This window comes from Engystomops pustulosus, chromosome 9 (assembly GCF_040894005.1).
Source record: "Engystomops pustulosus chromosome 9, aEngPut4.maternal, whole genome shotgun sequence".
In the NCBI taxonomy this organism is placed as follows: Eukaryota; Metazoa; Chordata; class Amphibia; order Anura; family Leptodactylidae; genus Engystomops; species Engystomops pustulosus.
In genome coordinates, this window is record NC_092419.1 from 67,838,764 (window position 1) to 67,855,156 (window position 16,393).

Consider the following 16,393-nt stretch of genomic DNA (forward strand, 5'->3'; position numbering starts at 1 on the left):
GAATGTTGCCGGCTCTTGTCAGATCGCTAGCAGCAATGCCTGCTTAAGGCTTGGCAAGTTACCAGCATGGGAGACTGGCTGGGAATCCCAAGTTCGTTGACCTTTTTGAACCTGAAAATTTGTTAGTTTCTCTGTAAGATGGTAAAAGAAGGTTCAAATGAATAGCTGCTGTCAACGGCCATTCTAAGCTGAATGTGCCTGCTCTCGTCTAGATCGCAGCAGCAATGCAGCTTAAGGCTTGGCAAGTACCAGCATGGGAGACTGGCTGGGAATCCCAAGTTCTGTTGACCTTTTTGAACCTGAAAATTGTGTTAGTTTTTCTATGAGATAGTAAAAGAAGGTTCAAATTGAACAGCTGCTGTCAACGGCCATTCTAAGCTGAATGTGCCTGCTCTCGTCAGACTCGCAGCAATGGCTTAAGGCTTGGCAAGTACCAGCATGGGAGACTGGCTGGGAATCCCAAGTTCCGTTGACCTTTTGAACCTGAAAATTGTGTTAGTTTCTCTATGAGATAGTAAAAGAAGGTTCAAATTGAACAGCTGCTGCTAACGGCCATTCTAAGCTGAATGTGCCTGCTCTCGTCAGTTCGCAGCAGCAATGCAGCTTAAGGCTTGGCAAGTACCAGCATGGGAGACTGGCTGGGAGCTTTTTGAACCTGAAATTTGTAGTTTCTCTGTCAAAAAAAGATGGTAAAAGAAGGTTCAAATGAACAGCTGCTGTCAACGGGCCATTCTAAGCTGAATGTGCCTGCTCTCGTCAGATCGCAGCAGCAATGCAGCTTAAGGCTTGGCAAGTACCAGCATGGGAGACTGGCTGGGAATCCCAAGTTCCGTTGACCTTTTTGAACCTGAAAATTGTTAGTTTCTCTGTCAAAGATGGTAAAAGAAGGTTCAAATTGAACAGCTGCTGTCAACGGCCATTCTAAGCTGAATGTGCCTGCTCTCGTCAGATCGCAGCAGCAATGCAGCTTAAGGCTTGGCAAGTACCAGCATGGGAGACTGGCTGGGAATCCCAAGTTCTGTTGACCTTTTTGAACCTGAAAATTGTGTTAGTTTCTCTATGAGATAGTAAAAGAAGGTTCAAATTGAACAGCTGCTGTCAACGGCCATTCTAAGCTGAATGTGCCTGCTCTCGTCAGATCGCAGCAGCTCTTAAGGCTTGGCAAGTACCAGCATGGGAGACTGGCTGGGAATCCCAAGTTCCGTTGACCTTTTTGAACCTGAAAATTGTGTTAGTTTCTCTATGAGATAGTAAAAGAAGGTTCAAATTGAACAGCTGCTGTCAACGGCCATTCTAAGCTGAATGTGCCTGCTCTCGTCAGATCGCAGCAGCAATGCAGCTTAAGGCTTGGCAAGTACCAGCATGGGAGACTGGCTGGGAATCCCAAGTTCTGTTGACCTTTTTGAACCTGAAAATTGTGTTAGTTTCTCTATGAGATAGTAAAAGAAGGTTCAAATTGAACAGCTGCTGTCAACGGCCATTCTAAGCTGAATGTGCCTGCTCTCGTCAGATCGCAGCAGCAATGCAGCTTAAGGCTTGGCAAGTACCAGCATGGGAGACTGGCTGGGAATCCCAAGTTCCGTTGACCTTTTTGAACCTGAAAATTGTGTTAGTTTCTCTATGAGATAGTAAAAGAAGGTTCAAATTGAACAGCTGCTGTCAACATCCATTCTAAGCTGAATGTGCCTGCTCTCGTCAGATCGCAGCAGCAATGCAGCTTAAGGCTTGGCAAGTACCAGCATGGGAGACTGGCTGCGAATCCCAACTTCTGTTGACCTTTTTGAACCTGAAAATTGTGTTAGTTTCTCTAAGAGATAGTAAAAGAAGGTTCAAATTGAACAGCTGCTGTCAACGGCCATTCTAAGCTGAATGTGCCTGCTCTCGTCAGATCGCAGCAGCTTAAGGCTTGGCAAGTACCAGCATGGGAGACTGGCTGGGAATCCCAAGTTCCGTTGACCTTTTTGAACCTGAAAATTGTGTTAGTTTCTCTATGAGATAGTAAAAGAAGGTTCAAACTGAACAGCTGCTGTCAACAGCCATTCTAAGCTGAATGTGCCTGCTCTCGTCAGATCGCAGCATCAATGCAGCTTAAGGCTTGGCAAGTACCAGCATGGGAGACTGGCTGGGAATCCCAAGTTCCGTTGACCTTTTTGAACCTGAAAATTGTGTTAGTTTCTCTATGAGATAGTAAAAGAAGGTTCAAATTGAACAGCTGCTGTCAACGGCCATTCTAAGCTGAATGTGCCTGCTCTCGTCAGATCGCAGCAGCAATGCAGCTTAAGGCTTGGCAAGTACCAGCATGGGAGACTGGCTGGGAATCCCAAGTTCCGTTGACCTTTTTGAACCTGAAAATTGTGTTAGTTTTTCTATGAGATAGTAAAAGAAGGTTCAAATTGAACAGCTGCTGTCAACGGCCATTCTAAGCTGAATGTGCCTGCTCTCGTCAGATCGCAGCAGCAATGCAGCTTAAGGCTTGGCAAGTACCAGTATGGGAGACTGGCTGGGAATCCCAAGTTCCGTTGACCTTTTTGAACCTGAAAATTGTGTTAGTTTCTCTATGAGATAGTAAAAGAAGGTTCAAATTGAACAGCTGCTGTCAACGGCCATTCTAAGCTGAATGTGCCTGCTCTCGTCAGATCACAGCAGCAATGCAGCTTAAGGCTTGGCAAGTACCAGCATGGGAGACTGGCTGGGAATCCCAAGTTCCGTTGACCTTTTTGAACCTGAAAATTGTTAGTTTCTCTGTCAAAGATGGTAAAAGAAGGTTCAAAATGAACAGCTGCTGTCAACGGCCATTCTAAGCTGAATGTGCCTGCTCTCGTCAGATCGCAGCAGCATTGCAGCTTAAGGCTTGGCAAGTACCAGCATGGGAGACTGGCTGGGAATCCCAAGTTCTGTTGACCTTTTTGAACCTGAAAATTGTGTTAGTTTCTCTATGAGATAGTAAAAGAAGGTTCAAATTGAACAGCTGCTGTCAACGGCCATTCTAAGCTGAATGTGCCTGCTCTCGTCAGATCGCAGCAGCAATGCAGCTTAAGGCTTGGCAAGTACCAGCATGGGAGACTGGCTGGGAATCCCAAGTTCTGTTGACCTTTTTGAACCTGAAAATTGTGTTAGTTTCTCTATGAGATAGTAAAAGAAGGTTCAAATTGAACAGCTGCTGTCAACGGCCATTCTAAGCTGAATGTGCCTGCTCTCGTCAGATCGCAGCAGCAATGCAGCTTAAGGCTTGGCAAGTACCAGCATGGGAGACTGGCTGGGAATCCCAAGTTCCGTTGACCTTTTTGAACCTGAAAATTGTGTTAGTTTTTCTATGAGATAGTAAAAGAAGGTTCAAATTGAACAGCTGCTGTCAACGGCCATTCTAAGCTGAATGTGCCTGCTCTCGTCAGATCGCAGCAGCAATGCAGCTTAAGGCTTGGCAAGTACCAGTATGGGAGACTGGCTGGGAATCCCAAGTTCCGTTGACCTTTTTGAACCTGAAAATTGTGTTAGTTTCTCTATGAGATAGTAAAAGAAGGTTCAAATTGAACAGCTGCTGTCAACGGCCATTCTAAGCTGAATGTGCCTGCTCTCGTCAGATCGCAGCAGCAATGCAGCTTAAGGCTTGGCAAGTACCAGCATGGGAGACTGGCTGGGAATCCCAAGTTCCGTTGACCTTTTTGAACCTGAAAATTGTTAGTTTCTCTGTCAAAGATGGTAAAAGAAGGTTCAAAATGAACAGCTGCTGTCAACGGCCATTCTAAGCTGAATGTGCCTGCTCTCGTCAGATCGCAGCAGCATTGCAGCTTAAGGCTTGGCAAGTACCAGCATGGGAGACTGGCTGGGAATCCCAAGTTCTGTTGACCTTTTTGAACCTGAAAATTGTGTTAGTTTCTCTATGAGATAGTAAAAGAAGGTTCAAATTGAACAGCTGCTGTCAACGGCCATTCTAAGCTGAATGTGCCTGCTCTCGTCAGATCGCAGCAGCAATGCAGCTTAAGGCTTGGCAAGTACCAGCATGGGAGACTGGCTGGGAATCCCAAGTTCTGTTGACCTTTTTGAACCTGAAAATTGTGTTAGTTTCTCTATGAGATAGTAAAAGAAGGTTCAAATTGAACAGCTGCTGTCAACGGCCATTCTAAGCTGAATGTGCCTGCTCTCGTCAGATCGCAGCAGCTTAAGGCTTGGCAAGTACCAGCATGGGAGACTGGCTGGGAATCCCTAGTTCCGTTGACCTTTTTGAACCTGAAAATTGTGTTAGTTTCTCTATGAGATAGTAAAAGAAGGTTCAAATTGAACAGCTGCTGTCAACGGCAATTCTAAGCTGAATGTGCCTGCTCTCGTCAGATCGCAGCAGCAATGCAGCTTAAGGCTTGGCAAGTACCAGCATGGGAGACTGGCTGGGAATCCCAAGTTCTGTTGACCTTTTTGAACCTGAAAATTGTGTTAGTTTCTCTATGAGATAGTAAAAGAAGGTTCAAATTGAACAGCTGCTGTCAACGGCCATTCTAAGCTGAATGTGCCTGCTCTCGTCAGATCGCAGCAGCAATGCAGCTTAAGGCTTGGCAAGTACCAGCATGGGAGACTGGCTGGGAATCCCAAGTTCTGTTGACCTTTTTGAACCTGAAAATTGTGTTAGTTTCTCTATGAGATAGTAAAAGAAGGTTCAAATTGAACAGCTGCCGTCAACGGCCATTCTAAGCTGAATGTGCCTGCTCTCGTCAGATCGCAGCAGCAATGCAGCTTAAGGCTTGGCAAGTACCAGCATGGGAGACTGGCTGGGAATCCCAAGTTCCGTTGACCTTTTTGAACCTGAAAATTGTGTTAGTTTCTCTATGAGATAGTAAAAGAAGGTTCAAATTGAACAGCTGCTGTCAACGGCCATTCTAAGCTGAATGTGCCTGCTCTCGTCAGATCGCAGCAGCAATGCAGCTTAAGGCTTGGCAAGTACCAGCATGGGAGACTGGCTGGGAATCCCAAGTTCCGTTGACCTTTTTGAACCTGAAAATTGTGTTAGTTTCTCTATGAGATAGTAAAAGAAGGTTCAAATTGAACAGCTGCTGTCAACGGCCATTCTAAGCTGAATGTGCCTGCTCTCGTCAGATCGCAGCAGCAATGCAGCTTAAGGCTTGGCAAGTACCAGCATGGGAGACTGGCTGGGAATCCCAAGTTCTGTTGACCTTTTTGAACCTGAAAATTGTGTTAATTTCTCTATGAGATAGTAAAAGAAGGTTCAAATTGAACAGCTGCTGTCAACGGCCATTCTAAGCTGAATGTGCCTGCTCTCGTCAGATCGCAGCAGCTTAAGGCTTGGCAAGTACCAGCATGGGAGACTGGCTGGGAATCCCAAGTTCCGTTGACCTTTTTGAACCTGAAAATTGTGTTAGTTTCTCTATGAGATAGTAAAAGAAGGTTCAAATTGACCAGCTGCTGTCAACGGCCATTCTAAGCTGAATGTGCCTGCTCTCATCAGATCGCAGCAGCAATGCAGCTTAAGGCTTGGCAAGTACCAGCATGGGAGACTGGCTGGGAATCCCAAGTTCCGTTGACCTTTTTGAACCTGAAAATTGTGTTAGTTTCTCTATGAGATAGTAAAAGAAGGTTCAAATTGAACAGCTGCTGTCAACGGCCATTCTAAGCTGAATGTGCCTGCTCTCGTCAGATCGCAGCAGCAATGCAGCTTAAGGCTTGGCAAGTACCAGCATGGGAGACTGGCTGGGAATCCCAAGTTCCGTTGACCTTTTTGAACCTGAAAATTGTGTTAGTTTCTCTATGAGATAGTAAAAGAAGGTTCAAACTGAACAGTTGCTGTCAACGGCCATTCTAAGCTGAATGTGCCTGCTCTCGTCAGATCGCAGCAGCAATGCAGCTTAAGGCTTGGCAAGTACCAGCATGGGAGACTGGCTGGGAATCCCAAGTTCCGTTGATATTTTTAACCTGAAAATTGTGTTAGTTTCTCTATGAGATAGTAAAAGAAGGTTCAAACTGAACAGCTGCTGTCAACGGCCATTCTAAGCTGAATGTGCCTGGTCTCGTCAGATCGCAGCATCAATGCAGCTTAAGGCTTGGCAAGTACCAGCATGGGAGACTGGCTGGGAATCCCAAGTTCCGTTGACCTTTTTGAACCTGAAAATTGTGTTAGTTTCTCTATGAGATAGTAAAAGAAGGTTCAAATTGAACAGCTGCTGTCAACGGCCATTCTAAGCTGAATATGCCTGCTCTCGTCAGATCGCAGCAGCTTAAGGCTTGGCAAGTACCAGCATGGGAGACTGGCTGGGAATCCCAAGTTCCGTTGACCTTTTTGAACCTGAAAATTGTGTTAGTTTCTCTATGAGATAGTAAAAGAAGGTTCAAACTGAACAGCTACTGTCAACGGCCATTCTAAGCTGAATGTGCCTGCTCTCGTCAGATCGCAGCATCAATGCAGCTTAAGGCTTGGCAAGTACCAGCATGGGAGACTGGCTGGGAATCCCAAGTTCCGTTGACCTTTTTGAACCTGAAAATTGTGTTAGTTTCTCTATGAGATAGTAAAAGAAGGTTCAAATTGAACAGCTGCTGTCAACGGCCATTCTAAGCTGAATGTGCCTGCTCTCGTCAGATCGCAGCAGCTTAAGGCTTGGCAAGTACCAGCATGGGAGACTGGCTGGGAATCCCAAGTTCCGTTGACCTTTTTGAACCTGAAAATTGTGTTAGTTTCTCTATGAGATAGTAAAAGAAGGTTCAAATTGAACAGCTGCTGTCAACAGCCATTCTAAGCTGAATGTGCCTGCTCTCGTCAGATCGCAGCAGCAATGCAGCTTAAGGCTTGGCAAGTACCAGCATGGGAGACTGGCTGGGAATCCCAAGTTCCGTTGACCTTTTTGAACCTGAAAATTGTGTTAGTTTCTCTATGAGATAGTAAAAGAAGGTTCAAATTGAACAGCTGCTGTCAACGGCCATTCTAAGCTGAATGTGCCTGCTCTCGTCAGATCGCAGCAGCAATGCAGCTTAAGGCTTGGCAAGTACCAGCATGGGAGACTGGCTGGGAATCCCAAGTTCCGTTGACCTTTTTGAACCTGAAAATTGTGTTAGTTTCTCTATGAGATAGTAAAAGAAGGTTCAAATTGAACAGCTGCTGTCAACGGCCATTCTAAGCTGAATGTGCCTGCTCTCGTCAGATCGCAGCAGCAATGCAGCTTAAGGCTTGGCAAGTACCAGCATGGGAGACTGGCTGGGAATCCCAAGTTCTGTTGACCTTTTTGAACCTGAAAATTGTGTTAATTTCTCTATGAGATAGTAAAAGAAGGTTCAAATTGAACAGCTGCTGTCAACGGCCATTCTAAGCTGAATGTGCCTGCTCTCGTCAGATCGCAGCAGCTTAAGGCTTGGCAAGTACCAGCATGGGAGACTGGCTGGGAATCCCAAGTTCCGTTGACCTTTTTGAACCTGAAAATTGTGTTAGTTTCTCTATGAGATAGTAAAAGAAGGTTCAAATTGACCAGCTGCTGTCAACGGCCATTCTAAGCTGAATGTGCCTGCTCTCATCAGATCGCAGCAGCAATGCAGCTTAAGGCTTGGCAAGTACCAGCATGGGAGACTGGCTGGGAATCCCAAGTTCCGTTGACCTTTTTGAACCTGAAAATTGTGTTAGTTTCTCTATGAGATAGTAAAAGAAGGTTCAAATTGAACAGCTGCTGTCAACGGCCATTCTAAGCTGAATGTGCCTGCTCTCGTCAGATCGCAGCAGCTTAAGGCTTGGCAAGTACCAGCATGGGAGACTGGCTGGGAATCCCAAGTTCCGTTGACCTTTTTGAACCTGAAAATTGTGTTAGTTTCTCTATGAGATAGTAAAAGAAGGTTCAAATTGAACAGCTGCTGTCAACAGCCATTCTAAGCTGAATGTGCCTGCTCTCGTCAGATCGCAGCAGCAATGCAGCTTAAGGCTTGGCAAGTACCAGCATGGGAGACTGGCTGGGAATCCCAAGTTCCGTTGACCTTTTTGAACCTGAAAATTGTGTTAGTTTCTCTATGAGATAGTAAAAGAAGGTTCAAATTGAACAGCTGCTGTCAACGGCCATTCTAAGCTGAATGTGCCTGCTCTCGTCAGATCGCAGCAGCAATGCAGCTTAAGGCTTGGCAAGTACCAGCATGGGAGACTGGCTGGGAATCCCAAGTTCCGTTGACCTTTTTGAACCTGAAAATTGTGTTAGTTTCTCTATGAGATAGTAAAAGAAGGTTCAAATTGAACAGCTGCTGTCAACGGCCATTCTAAGCTGAATGTGCCTGCTCTCGTCAGATCGCAGCAGCAATGCAGCTTAAGGCTTGGCAAGTACCAGCATGGGAGACTGGCTGGGAATCCCAAGTTCTGTTGACCTTTTTGAACCTGAAAATTGTGTTAATTTCTCTATGAGATAGTAAAAGAAGGTTCAAATTGAACAGCTGCTGTCAACGGCCATTCTAAGCTGAATGTGCCTGCTCTCGTCAGATCGCAGCAGCTTAAGGCTTGGCAAGTACCAGCATGGGAGACTGGCTGGGAATCCCAAGTTCCGTTGACCTTTTTGAACCTGAAAATTGTGTTAGTTTCTCTATGAGATAGTAAAAGAAGGTTCAAATTGACCAGCTGCTGTCAACGGCCATTCTAAGCTGAATGTGCCTGCTCTCATCAGATCGCAGCAGCAATGCAGCTTAAGGCTTGGCAAGTACCAGCATGGGAGACTGGCTGGGAATCCCAAGTTCCGTTGACCTTTTTGAACCTGAAAATTGTGTTAGTTTCTCTATGAGATAGTAAAAGAAGGTTCAAATTGAACAGCTGCTGTCAACGGCCATTCTAAGCTGAATGTGCCTGCTCTCGTCAGATCGCAGCAGCAATGCAGCTTAAGGCTTTGCAAGTACCAGCATGGGAGACTGGCTGGGAATCCCAAGTTCCGTTGACCTTTTTGAACCTGAAAATTGTGTTAGTTTCTCTATGAGATAGTAAAAGAAGGTTCAAATTGAACAGCTGCTGTCAACGGCCATTCTAAGCTGAATGTGCCTGCTCTCGTCAGATCGCAGCAGCAATGCAGCTTAAGGCTTGGCAAGTACCAGCATGGGAGACTGGCTGGGAATCCCAAGTTCTGTTGACCTTTTTGAACCTGAAAATTGTGTTAGTTTCTCTATGAGATAGTAAAAGAAGGTTCAAATTGAACAGCTGCTGTCAACGGCCATTCTAAGCTGAATGTGCCTGCTCTCGTCAGATCGCAGCAGCAATGCAGCTTAAGGCTTGGCAAGTACCAGCATGGGAGACTGGCTGGGAATCCCAAGTTCTGTTGACCTTTTTGAACCTGAAAATTGTGTTAGTTTCTCTATGAGATAGTAAAAGAAGGTTCAAATTGAACAGCTGCCGTCAACGGCCATTCTAAGCTGAATGTGCCTGCTCTCGTCAGATCGCAGCAGCAATGCAGCTTAAGGCTTGGCAAGTACCAGCATGGGAGACTGGCTGGGAATCCCAAGTTCCGTTGACCTTTTTGAACCTGAAAATTGTGTTAGTTTCTCTATGAGATAGTAAAAGAAGGTTCAAATTGAACAGCTGCTGTCAACGGCCATTCTAAGCTGAATGTGCCTGCTCTCGTCAGATCGCAGCAGCAATGCAGCTTAAGGCTTGGCAAGTACCAGCATGGGAGACTGGCTGGGAATCCCAAGTTCCGTTGACCTTTTTGAACCTGAAAATTGTGTTAGTTTCTCTATGAGATAGTAAAAGAAGGTTCAAATTGAACAGCTGCTGTCAACGGCCATTCTAAGCTGAATGTGCCTGCTCTCGTCAGATCGCAGCAGCAATGCAGCTTAAGGCTTGGCAAGTACCAGCATGGGAGACTGGCTGGGAATCCCAAGTTCTGTTGACCTTTTTGAACCTGAAAATTGTGTTAATTTCTCTATGAGATAGTAAAAGAAGGTTCAAATTGAACAGCTGCTGTCAACGGCCATTCTAAGCTGAATGTGCCTGCTCTCGTCAGATCGCAGCAGCTTAAGGCTTGGCAAGTACCAGCATGGGAGACTGGCTGGGAATCCCAAGTTCCGTTGACCTTTTTGAACCTGAAAATTGTGTTAGTTTCTCTATGAGATAGTAAAAGAAGGTTCAAATTGACCAGCTGCTGTCAACGGCCATTCTAAGCTGAATGTGCCTGCTCTCATCAGATCGCAGCAGCAATGCAGCTTAAGGCTTGGCAAGTACCAGCATGGGAGACTGGCTGGGAATCCCAAGTTCCGTTGACCTTTTTGAACCTGAAAATTGTGTTAGTTTCTCTATGAGATAGTAAAAGAAGGTTCAAATTGAACAGCTGCTGTCAACGGCCATTCTAAGCTGAATGTGCCTGCTCTCGTCAGATCGCAGCAGCAATGCAGCTTAAGGCTTTGCAAGTACCAGCATGGGAGACTGGCTGGGAATCCCAAGTTCCGTTGACCTTTTTGAACCTGAAAATTGTGTTAGTTTCTCTATGAGATAGTAAAAGAAGGTTCAAACTGAACAGTTGCTGTCAACGGCCATTCTAAGCTGAATGTGCCTGCTCTCGTCAGATCGCAGCAGCAATGCAGCTTAAGGCTTGGCAAGTACCAGCATGGGAGACTGGCTGGGAATCCCAAGTTCCGTTGATATTTTTAACCTGAAAATTGTGTTAGTTTCTCTATGAGATAGTAAAAGAAGGTTCAAACTGAACAGCTGCTGTCAACGGCCATTCTAAGCTGAATGTGCCTGGTCTCGTCAGATCGCAGCATCAATGCAGCTTAAGGCTTGGCAAGTACCAGCATGGGAGACTGGCTGGGAATCCCAAGTTCCGTTGACCTTTTTGAACCTGAAAATTGTGTTAGTTTCTCTATGAGATAGTAAAAGAAGGTTCAAATTGAACAGCTGCTGTCAACGGCCATTCTAAGCTGAATATGCCTGCTCTCGTCAGATCGCAGCAGCTTAAGGCTTGGCAAGTACCAGCATGGGAGACTGGCTGGGAATCCCAAGTTCCGTTGACCTTTTTGAACCTGAAAATTGTGTTAGTTTCTCTATGAGATAGTAAAAGAAGGTTCAAACTGAACAGCTGCTGTCAACGGCCATTCTAAGCTGAATGTGCCTGCTCTCGTCAGATCGCAGCATCAATGCAGCTTAAGGCTTGGCAAGTACCAGCATGGGAGACTGGCTGGGAATCCCAAGTTCCGTTGACCTTTTTGAACCTGAAAATTGTGTTAGTTTCTCTATGAGATAGTAAAAGAAGGTTCAAATTGAACAGCTGCTGTCAACGGCCATTCTAAGCTGAATGTGCCTGCTCTCGTCAGATCGCAGCAGCTTAAGGCTTGGCAAGTACCAGCATGGGAGACTGGCTGGGAATCCCAAGTTCCGTTGACCTTTTTGAACCTGAAAATTGTGTTAGTTTCTCTATGAGATAGTAAAAGAAGGTTCAAATTGAACAGCTGCTGTCAACAGCCATTCTAAGCTGAATGTGCCTGCTCTCGTCAGATCGCAGCAGCAATGCAGCTTAAGGCTTGGCAAGTACCAGCATGGGAGACTGGCTGGGAATCCCAAGTTCCGTTGACCTTTTTGAACCTGAAAATTGTGTTAGTTTCTCTATGAGATAGTAAAAGAAGGTTCAAATTGAACAGCTGCTGTCAACGGCCATTCTAAGCTGAATGTGCCTGCTCTCGTCAGATCGCAGCAGCAATGCAGCTTAAGGCTTGGCAAGTACCAGCATGGGAGACTGGCTGGGAATCCCAAGTTCCGTTGACCTTTTTGAACCTGAAAATTGTGTTAGTTTCTCTATGAGATAGTAAAAGAAGGTTCAAATTGAACAGCTGCTGTCAACGGCCATTCTAAGCTGAATGTGCCTGCTCTCGTCAGATCGCAGCAGCAATGCAGCTTAAGGCTTGGCAAGTACCAGCATGGGAGACTGGCTGGGAATCCCAAGTTCTGTTGACCTTTTTGAACCTGAAAATTGTGTTAATTTCTCTATGAGATAGTAAAAGAAGGTTCAAATTGAACAGCTGCTGTCAACGGCCATTCTAAGCTGAATGTGCCTGCTCTCGTCAGATCGCAGCAGCTTAAGGCTTGGCAAGTACCAGCATGGGAGACTGGCTGGGAATCCCAAGTTCCGTTGACCTTTTTGAACCTGAAAATTGTGTTAGTTTCTCTATGAGATAGTAAAAGAAGGTTCAAATTGACCAGCTGCTGTCAACGGCCATTCTAAGCTGAATGTGCCTGCTCTCATCAGATCGCAGCAGCAATGCAGCTTAAGGCTTGGCAAGTACCAGCATGGGAGACTGGCTGGGAATCCCAAGTTCCGTTGACCTTTTTGAACCTGAAAATTGTGTTAGTTTCTCTATGAGATAGTAAAAGAAGGTTCAAATTGAACAGCTGCTGTCAACGGCCATTCTAAGCTGAATGTGCCTGCTCTCGTCAGATCGCAGCAGCAATGCAGCTTAAGGCTTTGCAAGTACCAGCATGGGAGACTGGCTGGGAATCCCAAGTTCCGTTGACCTTTTTGAACCTGAAAATTGTGTTAGTTTCTCTATGAGATAGTAAAAGAAGGTTCAAACTGAACAGTTGCTGTCAACGGCCATTCTAAGCTGAATGTGCCTGCTCTCGTCAGATCGCAGCAGCAATGCAGCTTAAGGCTTGGCAAGTACCAGCATGGGAGACTGGCTGGGAATCCCAAGTTCCGTTGATATTTTTAACCTGAAAATTGTGTTAGTTTCTCTATGAGATAGTAAAAGAAGGTTCAAACTGAACAGCTGCTGTCAACGGCCATTCTAAGCTGAATGTGCCTGGTCTCGTCAGATCGCAGCATCAATGCAGCTTAAGGCTTGGCAAGTACCAGCATGGGAGACTGGCTGGGAATCCCAAGTTCCGTTGACCTTTTTGAACCTGAAAATTGTGTTAGTTTCTCTATGAGATAGTAAAAGAAGGTTCAAATTGAACAGCTGCTGTCAACGGCCATTCTAAGCTGAATATGCCTGCTCTCGTCAGATCGCAGCAGCTTAAGGCTTGGCAAGTACCAGCATGGGAGACTGGCTGGGAATCCCAAGTTCCGTTGACCTTTTTGAACCTGAAAATTGTGTTAGTTTCTCTATGAGATAGTAAAAGAAGGTTCAAACTGAACAGCTGCTGTCAACGGCCATTCTAAGCTGAATGTGCCTGCTCTCGTCAGATCGCAGCATCAATGCAGCTTAAGGCTTGGCAAGTACCAGCATGGGAGACTGGCTGGGAATCCCAAGTTCCGTTGACCTTTTTGAACCTGAAAATTGTGTTAGTTTCTCTATGAGATAGTAAAAGAAGGTTCAAATTGAACAGCTGCTGTCAACGGCCATTCTAAGCTGAATGTGCCTGCTCTCGTCAGATCGCAGCAGCTTAAGGCTTGGCAAGTACCAGCATGGGAGACTGGCTGGGAATCCCAAGTTCCGTTGACCTTTTTGAACCTGAAAATTGTGTTAGTTTCTCTATGAGATAGTAAAAGAAGGTTCAAACTGAACAGCTGCTGTCAACGGCCATTCTAAGCTGAATGTGCCTGCTCTCGTCAGATCGCAGCATCAATCCAGCTTAAGGCTTGGCAAGTACCAGCATGGGAGACTGGCTGGGAATCCCAAGTTCCGTTGACCTTTCTGAACCTGAAAATTGTGTTAGTTTCTCTATGAGATAGTAAAAGAAGGTTCAAACTGAACAGCTGCTGTCAACGGCCATTCTAAGCTGAATGTGCCTGCTCTCGTCAGATCGCAGCATCAATCCAGCTTAAGGCTTGGCAAGTACCAGCATGGGAGACTGGCTGGGAATCCCAAGTTCCGTTGACCTTTCTGAACCTGAAAATTGTGTTAGTTTCTCTATGAGATAGTAAAAGAAGGTTCAAATTGAACAGCTGCTGTCAACGGCCATTCTAAGCTGAATGTGCCTGCTCTCGTCAGATCGCAGCAGCAATGCAGCTTAAGGCTTGGCAAGTACCAGCATGGGAGACTGGCTGGGAATCCCAAGTTCCGTTGACCTTTTTGAACCTGAAAATTGTTAGTTTCTCTGTCAAAGATGGTAAAAGAAGGTTCAAATTGAACAGCTGCTGTCAACGGCCATTCTAAGCTGAATGTGCCTGCTCTCGTCAGATCGCAGCAGCATTGCAGCTTAAGGCTTGGCAAGTACCAGCATGGGAGACTGGCTGGGAATCCCAAGTTCTGTTGACCTTTTTGAACCTGAAAATTGTGTTAGTTTCTCTATGAGATAGTAAAAGAAGGTTCAAATTGAACAGCTGCTGTCAACGGCCATTCTAAGCTGAATGTGCCTGCTCTCGTCAGATCGCAGCAGCAATGCAGCTTAAGGCTTGGCAAGTACCAGCATGGGAGACTGGCTGGGAATCCCAAGTTCTGTTGACCTTTTTGAACCTGAAAATTGTGTTAGTTTCTCTATGAGATAGTAAAAGAAGGTTCAAATTGAACAGCTGCTGTCAACGGCCATTCTAAGCTGAATGTGCCTGCTCTCGTCAGATCGCAGCAGCTTAAGGCTTGGCAAGTACCAGCATGGGAGACTGGCTGGGAATCCCTAGTTCCGTTGACCTTTTTGAACCTGAAAATTGTGTTAGTTTCTCTATGAGATAGTAAAAGAAGGTTCAAATTGAACAGCTGCTGTCAACGGCCATTCTAAGCTGAATGTGCCTGCTCTCGTCAGATCGCAGCAGCAATGCAGCTTAAGGCTTGGCAAGTACCAGCATGGGAGACTGCCTGAGAATCCCAAGTTCTGTTGACCTTTTTGAACCTGAAAATTGTGTTAGTTTCTCTATGAGATAGTAAAAGAAGGTTCAAATTGAACAGCTGCTGTCAACGGCCATTCTAAGCTGAATGTGCCTGCTCTCGTCAGATCGCAGCAGCAATGCAGCTTAAGGCTTGGCAAGTACCAGCATGGGAGACTGGCTGGGAATCCCAAGTTCTGTTGACCTTTTTGAACCTGAAAATTGTGTTAATTTCTCTATGAGATAGTAAAAGAAGGTTCAAATTGAACAGCTGCTGTCAACGGCCATTCTAAGCTGAATGTGCCTGCTCTCGTCAGATCGCAGCAGCTTAAGGCTTGGCAAGTACCAGCATGGGAGACTGGCTGGGAATCCCAAGTTCCGTTGACCTTTTTGAACCTGAAAATTGTGTTAGTTTCTCTATGAGATAGTAAAAGAAGGTTCAAATTGAACAGCTGCTGTCAACGGCCATTCTAAGCTGAATGTGCCTGCTCTCGTCAGATCGCAGCAGCAATGCAGCTTAAGGCTTGGCAAGTACCAGCATGGGAGACTGGCTGGGAATCCCAAGTTCCGTTGACCTTTTTGAACCTGAAAATTGTGTTAGTTTCTCTATGAGATAGTAAAAGAAGGTTCAAATTGAACAGCTGCCGTCAACGGCCATTCTAAGCTGAATGTGCCTGCTCTCGTCAGATCGCAGCAGCAATGCAGCTTAAGGCTTGGCAAGTACCAGCATGGGAGACTGGCTGGGAATCCCAAGTTCTGTTGACCTTTTTGAACCTGAAAATTGTGTTAATTTCTCTATGAGATAGTAAAAGAAGGTTCAAATTGAACAGCTGCTGTCAACGGCCATTCTAAGCTGAATGTGCCTGCTCTCGTCAGATCGCAGCAGCTTAAGGCTTGGCAAGTACCAGCATGGGAGACTGGCTGGGAATCCCAAGTTCCGTTGACCTTTTTGAACCTGAAAATTGTGTTAGTTTCTCTATGAGATAGTAAAAGAAGGTTCAAATTGACCAGCTGCTGTCAACGGCCATTCTAAGCTGAATGTGCCTGCTCTCATCAGATCGCAGCAGCAATGCAGCTTAAGGCTTGGCAAGTACCAGCATGGGAGACTGGCTGGGAATCCCAAGTTCCGTTGACCTTTTTGAACCTGAAAATTGTGTTAGTTTCTCTATGAGATAGTAAAAGAAGGTTCAAATTGAACAGCTGCTGTCAACGGCCATTCTAAGCTGAATGTGCCTGCTCTCGTCAGATCGCAGCAGCTTAAGGCTTGGCAAGTACCAGCATGGGAGACTGGCTGGGAATCCCTAGTTCCGTTGACCTTTTTGAACCTGAAAATTGTGTTAGTTTCTCTATGAGATAGTAAAAGAAGGTTCAAATTGAACAGCTGCTGTCAACGGCCATTCTAAGCTGAATGTGCCTGCTCTCGTCAGATCGCAGCAGCAATGCAGCTTAAGGCTTGGCAAGTACCAGCATGGGAGACTGGCTGGGAATCCCAAGTTCTGTTGACCTTTTTGAACCTGAAAATTGTGTTAGTTTCTCTATGAGATAGTAAAAGAAGGTTCAAATTGAACAGCTGCTGTCAACGGCCATTCTAAGCTGAATGTGCCTGCTCTCGTCAGATCGCAGCAGCAATGCAGCTTAAGGCTTGGCAAGTACCAGCATGGGAGACTGGCTGGGAATCCCAAGTTCTGTTGACCTTTTTGAACCTGAAAATTGTG

The 16,393-nt window shown here is 45.7% G+C and overlaps 65 pseudogenes; all 65 read left to right on the forward strand.

The window, feature by feature from the left end:
* Nucleotides 1-170: 170 nt before the first annotated feature.
* Nucleotides 171-290, forward strand: LOC140083630 (5S ribosomal RNA; annotated as a pseudogene).
* A 428-nt stretch (nt 291-718) lies between these two features.
* On the forward strand, nt 719-838 carry LOC140089097 (5S ribosomal RNA; annotated as a pseudogene).
* Nucleotides 839-908: 70 nt separating this feature from the next.
* LOC140080706 (5S ribosomal RNA) lies at nt 909-1,027 on the forward strand (annotated as a pseudogene).
* A 253-nt stretch (nt 1,028-1,280) lies between these two features.
* LOC140080707 (5S ribosomal RNA) lies at nt 1,281-1,399 on the forward strand (annotated as a pseudogene).
* A 70-nt stretch (nt 1,400-1,469) lies between these two features.
* On the forward strand, nt 1,470-1,588 carry LOC140100409 (5S ribosomal RNA; annotated as a pseudogene).
* Nucleotides 1,589-2,028: 440 nt separating this feature from the next.
* LOC140095252 (5S ribosomal RNA) lies at nt 2,029-2,147 on the forward strand (annotated as a pseudogene).
* A 70-nt stretch (nt 2,148-2,217) lies between these two features.
* On the forward strand, nt 2,218-2,336 carry LOC140100410 (5S ribosomal RNA; annotated as a pseudogene).
* A 70-nt stretch (nt 2,337-2,406) lies between these two features.
* On the forward strand, nt 2,407-2,525 carry LOC140086745 (5S ribosomal RNA; annotated as a pseudogene).
* Nucleotides 2,526-2,595: 70 nt separating this feature from the next.
* On the forward strand, nt 2,596-2,714 carry LOC140087994 (5S ribosomal RNA; annotated as a pseudogene).
* A 70-nt stretch (nt 2,715-2,784) lies between these two features.
* On the forward strand, nt 2,785-2,903 carry LOC140093209 (5S ribosomal RNA; annotated as a pseudogene).
* Nucleotides 2,904-2,973: 70 nt separating this feature from the next.
* On the forward strand, nt 2,974-3,092 carry LOC140080708 (5S ribosomal RNA; annotated as a pseudogene).
* A 70-nt stretch (nt 3,093-3,162) lies between these two features.
* LOC140100411 (5S ribosomal RNA) lies at nt 3,163-3,281 on the forward strand (annotated as a pseudogene).
* Nucleotides 3,282-3,351: 70 nt separating this feature from the next.
* On the forward strand, nt 3,352-3,470 carry LOC140086757 (5S ribosomal RNA; annotated as a pseudogene).
* A 70-nt stretch (nt 3,471-3,540) lies between these two features.
* LOC140100412 (5S ribosomal RNA) lies at nt 3,541-3,659 on the forward strand (annotated as a pseudogene).
* A 70-nt stretch (nt 3,660-3,729) lies between these two features.
* LOC140093244 (5S ribosomal RNA) lies at nt 3,730-3,848 on the forward strand (annotated as a pseudogene).
* A 70-nt stretch (nt 3,849-3,918) lies between these two features.
* On the forward strand, nt 3,919-4,037 carry LOC140080709 (5S ribosomal RNA; annotated as a pseudogene).
* Nucleotides 4,038-4,288: 251 nt separating this feature from the next.
* LOC140085517 (5S ribosomal RNA) lies at nt 4,289-4,407 on the forward strand (annotated as a pseudogene).
* Nucleotides 4,408-4,477: 70 nt separating this feature from the next.
* LOC140080711 (5S ribosomal RNA) lies at nt 4,478-4,596 on the forward strand (annotated as a pseudogene).
* Nucleotides 4,597-4,666: 70 nt separating this feature from the next.
* Nucleotides 4,667-4,785, forward strand: LOC140100413 (5S ribosomal RNA; annotated as a pseudogene).
* Nucleotides 4,786-4,855: 70 nt separating this feature from the next.
* On the forward strand, nt 4,856-4,974 carry LOC140100415 (5S ribosomal RNA; annotated as a pseudogene).
* Nucleotides 4,975-5,044: 70 nt separating this feature from the next.
* On the forward strand, nt 5,045-5,163 carry LOC140080712 (5S ribosomal RNA; annotated as a pseudogene).
* A 251-nt stretch (nt 5,164-5,414) lies between these two features.
* On the forward strand, nt 5,415-5,533 carry LOC140101042 (5S ribosomal RNA; annotated as a pseudogene).
* A 70-nt stretch (nt 5,534-5,603) lies between these two features.
* On the forward strand, nt 5,604-5,722 carry LOC140100416 (5S ribosomal RNA; annotated as a pseudogene).
* A 70-nt stretch (nt 5,723-5,792) lies between these two features.
* LOC140086423 (5S ribosomal RNA) lies at nt 5,793-5,911 on the forward strand (annotated as a pseudogene).
* Nucleotides 5,912-5,980: 69 nt separating this feature from the next.
* LOC140095092 (5S ribosomal RNA) lies at nt 5,981-6,099 on the forward strand (annotated as a pseudogene).
* Nucleotides 6,100-6,350: 251 nt separating this feature from the next.
* Nucleotides 6,351-6,469, forward strand: LOC140084327 (5S ribosomal RNA; annotated as a pseudogene).
* A 251-nt stretch (nt 6,470-6,720) lies between these two features.
* On the forward strand, nt 6,721-6,839 carry LOC140090135 (5S ribosomal RNA; annotated as a pseudogene).
* Nucleotides 6,840-6,909: 70 nt separating this feature from the next.
* On the forward strand, nt 6,910-7,028 carry LOC140100417 (5S ribosomal RNA; annotated as a pseudogene).
* A 70-nt stretch (nt 7,029-7,098) lies between these two features.
* Nucleotides 7,099-7,217, forward strand: LOC140080713 (5S ribosomal RNA; annotated as a pseudogene).
* Nucleotides 7,218-7,468: 251 nt separating this feature from the next.
* LOC140101054 (5S ribosomal RNA) lies at nt 7,469-7,587 on the forward strand (annotated as a pseudogene).
* A 251-nt stretch (nt 7,588-7,838) lies between these two features.
* On the forward strand, nt 7,839-7,957 carry LOC140090136 (5S ribosomal RNA; annotated as a pseudogene).
* Nucleotides 7,958-8,027: 70 nt separating this feature from the next.
* On the forward strand, nt 8,028-8,146 carry LOC140100418 (5S ribosomal RNA; annotated as a pseudogene).
* Nucleotides 8,147-8,216: 70 nt separating this feature from the next.
* On the forward strand, nt 8,217-8,335 carry LOC140080714 (5S ribosomal RNA; annotated as a pseudogene).
* Nucleotides 8,336-8,586: 251 nt separating this feature from the next.
* On the forward strand, nt 8,587-8,705 carry LOC140101066 (5S ribosomal RNA; annotated as a pseudogene).
* Nucleotides 8,706-8,775: 70 nt separating this feature from the next.
* Nucleotides 8,776-8,894, forward strand: LOC140092597 (5S ribosomal RNA; annotated as a pseudogene).
* A 70-nt stretch (nt 8,895-8,964) lies between these two features.
* LOC140080715 (5S ribosomal RNA) lies at nt 8,965-9,083 on the forward strand (annotated as a pseudogene).
* A 70-nt stretch (nt 9,084-9,153) lies between these two features.
* Nucleotides 9,154-9,272, forward strand: LOC140080717 (5S ribosomal RNA; annotated as a pseudogene).
* A 70-nt stretch (nt 9,273-9,342) lies between these two features.
* On the forward strand, nt 9,343-9,461 carry LOC140100420 (5S ribosomal RNA; annotated as a pseudogene).
* Nucleotides 9,462-9,531: 70 nt separating this feature from the next.
* Nucleotides 9,532-9,650, forward strand: LOC140100422 (5S ribosomal RNA; annotated as a pseudogene).
* Nucleotides 9,651-9,720: 70 nt separating this feature from the next.
* On the forward strand, nt 9,721-9,839 carry LOC140080718 (5S ribosomal RNA; annotated as a pseudogene).
* A 251-nt stretch (nt 9,840-10,090) lies between these two features.
* Nucleotides 10,091-10,209, forward strand: LOC140101078 (5S ribosomal RNA; annotated as a pseudogene).
* A 70-nt stretch (nt 10,210-10,279) lies between these two features.
* On the forward strand, nt 10,280-10,398 carry LOC140092598 (5S ribosomal RNA; annotated as a pseudogene).
* Nucleotides 10,399-10,468: 70 nt separating this feature from the next.
* On the forward strand, nt 10,469-10,587 carry LOC140086425 (5S ribosomal RNA; annotated as a pseudogene).
* A 69-nt stretch (nt 10,588-10,656) lies between these two features.
* On the forward strand, nt 10,657-10,775 carry LOC140095094 (5S ribosomal RNA; annotated as a pseudogene).
* Nucleotides 10,776-11,026: 251 nt separating this feature from the next.
* On the forward strand, nt 11,027-11,145 carry LOC140084328 (5S ribosomal RNA; annotated as a pseudogene).
* A 251-nt stretch (nt 11,146-11,396) lies between these two features.
* Nucleotides 11,397-11,515, forward strand: LOC140090138 (5S ribosomal RNA; annotated as a pseudogene).
* Nucleotides 11,516-11,585: 70 nt separating this feature from the next.
* LOC140100423 (5S ribosomal RNA) lies at nt 11,586-11,704 on the forward strand (annotated as a pseudogene).
* Nucleotides 11,705-11,774: 70 nt separating this feature from the next.
* LOC140080719 (5S ribosomal RNA) lies at nt 11,775-11,893 on the forward strand (annotated as a pseudogene).
* Nucleotides 11,894-12,144: 251 nt separating this feature from the next.
* Nucleotides 12,145-12,263, forward strand: LOC140101090 (5S ribosomal RNA; annotated as a pseudogene).
* Nucleotides 12,264-12,333: 70 nt separating this feature from the next.
* LOC140092600 (5S ribosomal RNA) lies at nt 12,334-12,452 on the forward strand (annotated as a pseudogene).
* Nucleotides 12,453-12,522: 70 nt separating this feature from the next.
* Nucleotides 12,523-12,641, forward strand: LOC140086426 (5S ribosomal RNA; annotated as a pseudogene).
* Nucleotides 12,642-12,710: 69 nt separating this feature from the next.
* On the forward strand, nt 12,711-12,829 carry LOC140095095 (5S ribosomal RNA; annotated as a pseudogene).
* A 251-nt stretch (nt 12,830-13,080) lies between these two features.
* Nucleotides 13,081-13,199, forward strand: LOC140084329 (5S ribosomal RNA; annotated as a pseudogene).
* Nucleotides 13,200-13,450: 251 nt separating this feature from the next.
* On the forward strand, nt 13,451-13,569 carry LOC140092850 (5S ribosomal RNA; annotated as a pseudogene).
* Nucleotides 13,570-13,639: 70 nt separating this feature from the next.
* On the forward strand, nt 13,640-13,758 carry LOC140092851 (5S ribosomal RNA; annotated as a pseudogene).
* Nucleotides 13,759-13,828: 70 nt separating this feature from the next.
* LOC140100424 (5S ribosomal RNA) lies at nt 13,829-13,947 on the forward strand (annotated as a pseudogene).
* A 70-nt stretch (nt 13,948-14,017) lies between these two features.
* On the forward strand, nt 14,018-14,136 carry LOC140093245 (5S ribosomal RNA; annotated as a pseudogene).
* A 70-nt stretch (nt 14,137-14,206) lies between these two features.
* LOC140080720 (5S ribosomal RNA) lies at nt 14,207-14,325 on the forward strand (annotated as a pseudogene).
* Nucleotides 14,326-14,576: 251 nt separating this feature from the next.
* Nucleotides 14,577-14,695, forward strand: LOC140082012 (5S ribosomal RNA; annotated as a pseudogene).
* Nucleotides 14,696-14,765: 70 nt separating this feature from the next.
* On the forward strand, nt 14,766-14,884 carry LOC140080721 (5S ribosomal RNA; annotated as a pseudogene).
* Nucleotides 14,885-15,135: 251 nt separating this feature from the next.
* LOC140100425 (5S ribosomal RNA) lies at nt 15,136-15,254 on the forward strand (annotated as a pseudogene).
* A 70-nt stretch (nt 15,255-15,324) lies between these two features.
* LOC140080723 (5S ribosomal RNA) lies at nt 15,325-15,443 on the forward strand (annotated as a pseudogene).
* A 251-nt stretch (nt 15,444-15,694) lies between these two features.
* Nucleotides 15,695-15,813, forward strand: LOC140101103 (5S ribosomal RNA; annotated as a pseudogene).
* Nucleotides 15,814-16,064: 251 nt separating this feature from the next.
* LOC140080724 (5S ribosomal RNA) lies at nt 16,065-16,183 on the forward strand (annotated as a pseudogene).
* Nucleotides 16,184-16,253: 70 nt separating this feature from the next.
* On the forward strand, nt 16,254-16,372 carry LOC140080725 (5S ribosomal RNA; annotated as a pseudogene).
* Nucleotides 16,373-16,393: the final 21 nt, after the last annotated feature.